This window comes from Meriones unguiculatus (genome assembly GCF_030254825.1).
Source record: "Meriones unguiculatus strain TT.TT164.6M chromosome Y unlocalized genomic scaffold, Bangor_MerUng_6.1 ChrY_unordered_Scaffold_42, whole genome shotgun sequence".
In the NCBI taxonomy this organism is placed as follows: Eukaryota; Metazoa; Chordata; class Mammalia; order Rodentia; family Muridae; genus Meriones; species Meriones unguiculatus.
In genome coordinates, this window is record NW_026843713.1 from 803,591 (window position 1) to 807,522 (window position 3,932).

Here is a 3,932-nt window from a genome sequence, read left to right on the forward strand (position 1 = left end):
TCCATTTGCCTAAAAGTATCATGATGTCATTTTCTTAGCTGAATAATACTGCTTTATGGAAAAATCCACATTTTTTACCAAAAGAGATTGTCAGTCATGTTCTTTAGATCTTTGAAATTGCTGCGAATTTAATAATTGTATTGAATAACAAACTACCTAGATAACTATGTTCTTTTAGCCTAGAAGGCCTTTCATCTTATTCCACTTCCTTTGATTTAAATTTCAATGTCTTCTTGAAGCTCTTCTATTTACAAGATTAGTCCACAGTGAGGAAATGTCTGGAAAAAGATTAAATGATATGGCCTTGTTAGATAATGTGATCCCTATTGGAGTTATATTATCAGATTGTTTGCTTTGAGGTTGATATGACAATGAATGTGATTAGACAGAATGGAGTCTCTGTCTCTCGGTATCTGTCACATTATATTTTTGCTTCTGCCTGTCTTGGTATTTCTATTTCTGAATATGTCTTTCTAACTAGAGTCTTGGACACAAGAATTGTCAATTCTGGGTTGTGTGCTTTAGCTGTCCAGATTGAGGTTTGTAGGTCTGACCACACTTTTACTCCAGCAGGCCATCAACTTTGCCCTTTTAATAACTAGCTCCTAAAACTTTTATTGGCTTTCACCTCTTTCATGACATCATTCTCCCTCCCAGACAATCAGCATCAAAGAGAATCTTGAGGTTTCCATGGAGATGAGTAAACAAACTTTCTTCAGTGTCCTGGATCTCTGATCCTGAGCATATGTGACATTTTCTTGTGAAAACCAGTAAGCCTTTATCTTATCCTTTTATACAGATCCCACATCTTTACCTCTGTGACAATGTCAGGTAGAAAATGAAAATTTAATTTTTAATTGGACAGCTTCCTATGTAGGGAGCTTCAAAGTGATGTGGGATTAAGGGAAATGTTCCCAATGACAATGTGGTCTCCTACTGTGATTTTCTATCTGAAATTTCCTATGTTGTGACTTTGAGTTGAGCAGTTACTTGCATACTCACTAAATGTACCTTCATATTATTATTGATATAATAGGCTGGCAGGGTCTAGGGTTCCCGTGGCTACTGAGGCTTTAAGATCAGGGAAAGCTGAAGGAGACCAGACAATTCCTGGGACTGGTCTGGCTGAAAGAGAGAAAGATTGGTGTATGTGAAAGGAGAACTGAGGGGCAATATACTTTTTGACAGATGGTGCTCATAATAAGTGAATACATACCATATTTTTTGTCTGTATTTTATTTACTTCTCCCAGGAATATTTTTCCAAATGAAAAAATAGATACAGAAATTGTGATACATGTATACATGGAATATTACTAAGCAATAAAAAAAGGAAATCATGAAATTAGCAGGTAAATGGTGGGAACTGGAAAAAATCAACCTCAGTGAGCTCTCCCAGAAGCAGAAAGACACATGCTCTATACTCACTCATATAGACATATAATATAGGATAAACCTACTAAAATCTCTACACCTAAAGAAAGTAAAGAGAGGAAGGACGTTGGCTAAAATGCTCAATCTCCATCCTGAAAGGCAAAGAGGATGGATATGAGGAGAAGACAGGGAACATGTTAGGAGCCTGCCACAAAGGGCCTCTGAAATGCTCTGCCCTGCAGACTATCAAAGCAGATGCTGAGACTTATGGCCAACTGTTGGGCAAAGTGCATGGAATCTAATGAAAAAAGTGGGACATATTAACATCTGGAGAGGACAGGAGCTCCAAAAGAAGAGCAACAGAACAAAAATATCTGAGCACAGGGTTTATTCCTGAGGCCCAGACTACAACCAAGTAACACACATGGAGATAAACTAGAACCTCTGCACAAATGTTGCCCATGGCATTTCAGTTGCAATGTGGGTTCCATAGAAATGGGAACAGGGACTGCCTTGACATGAACTGATTAGCACAATCTTTCATCACTTTCCCCTGAGAGGGGAACAGCCTTACAAGGCCACAGAAGATGACAATGCAGCCACTCCATTTGAGATCTTATAGACTAGGTTCAGAAGGAAGGAGAGAAAGACCTCCCCTATCAGTGGACTTGAGTATGGGCATGCATGGAGATGTGGGAGGGAATATGGGATTGGGAGGGGAGGAAGGAGGAGTTCATCTGAAGTTACAAAATAAATTATAATAAATTAAAAATAAAATACAAACAGGAATATGTGAGACTTTTGCTGAATTAAGAGTATTGCATACAGGAACTGTCATCTCTGGGTTGTATGCTTTCAGCAGCCCAGATTGAGGCATATACAGCTGTTCAGGCTTTCTCTCAGGAAGGCTTTCCAATTGGCTCTTTTAATAACTGGCTCCTGAAACTCTGTCTTTTACCAGTTGCATGACATCATTCTACATCTAGGCCAATCAGCCCATGAGAGAATCTTGAGGTTTTCCTGGAGATGAGTAAACAAACTTTCCTCAGTGTCCAGTATCTCTGATCCTGTGCACACATGACATTTTCTTGTGAAACCCAACAAGCCTTTAAATCATCCCTTTATTCAGATCCCACACCTTTATTACGGTTTACCTCTGTGACAATATCAGGTTGGAAATGAAACTTTAATATTTATTTAGTTGGAGTTCTTCCTAAGTAGGGAAGCTTCAAATTGATGTAGGATAAGGGAAATGGACCAAATGACAAGTTGGACTCCTACTGTGGTCTTGGATTTTAAATATCCTACTTTATGAATTAGAACTGAGTAGTTATTTGCATACTCACTAAATGTACCTTCACATTCTTGTAGATAGGCTAGCAGGTTCTAGGATTTTTTTGGAGTATTGAGTCTTTAGAGCAGGGAAAAGAGAAGGAAACCAGACAATTTCTGGTACTGGTTTGGCTGAAAAAGAGAAGATTGGTATACATTAAAGGATTACTGAGGGGCAATAAACTTTTTGACAGATGGTGTTGTTACATACTAGTGTGCCAACCCTGTATGAACAAGGTTGCCTTGTCTCACCTGGCTAATTCGGCAGCTGTGTCCTACTCAGTGGTTAGTGTGCAGTCCTCCTTTTCCTGGCATTTACTGGGTTCAGGAAAGAGAAATTTTTCTGTTTTATATAACTTTAACATAAAAGCAGCTGTGTTTCCTTCAGTGGTCCTCCAGACAAACCCGCTAAATGTAGTGTTAGAGCCAGGACTGCTTGTTCAGAATTGCCACTTTAGCTCTTGAGGTTTAAGGTAGCTGGGTAACCACTATTCATGGCTAGGATTCTCTGCTACATAATGAGTTACTGAAAAGCATGCCTTACAAAATCAAACTCTGCCCTTCTTTAGCAAAATCTGTTCTCCAGGTTAAAATTCATTGTAAAAGTTGTCAACATATTATTTTTATTGATTATGTGGGGAAATCATATACTATACATTACATTCCTGTTCCATTGCTCCGAGGTTCAAATTCCTACCCAAGTATCATGATAAAAATTATTTTCTTTAAAATAAATCAATTGGAGAATGTGTTGTTCATTTGCTCATTGGAACATAATCAGAGTCTCAGTGCCAAGTCTCTTAAAGAAAACTGAGTTTATCCTTGCTTCTCTCTGGACTACCCTCAAGAATAAGCCATCTGTCCTGAAGAGCTCTATATTTCATCCCCTTGATCACAGTTTTTCTTAAGGATTTATTTATTATGATTTGTTCACTTTGAATCACGTCTGCTTCAATCTCCCTCTTCTTATTCCAGTACTACCAACACTCCTCCTTCTTACCCCTATGCCTTTCATCTAGTACCCTGATAGAAGAGGTCCTCCTCGCCCTTCTATCTGACCCTAGCTTATCAGGTCTCACCAAGGCTGGCTTCGTCATCTTCCTCTGCGGCCTGAATCTCAGGGTATGGTTCTTGTGTACTCAGTTCTCTCTATTTATGACATTTTCCCTGCCTCCTCTACTGCAGGCTTCCCAGAGCTCTTAGGGGAGGGAGAATTTCATAGTGAAA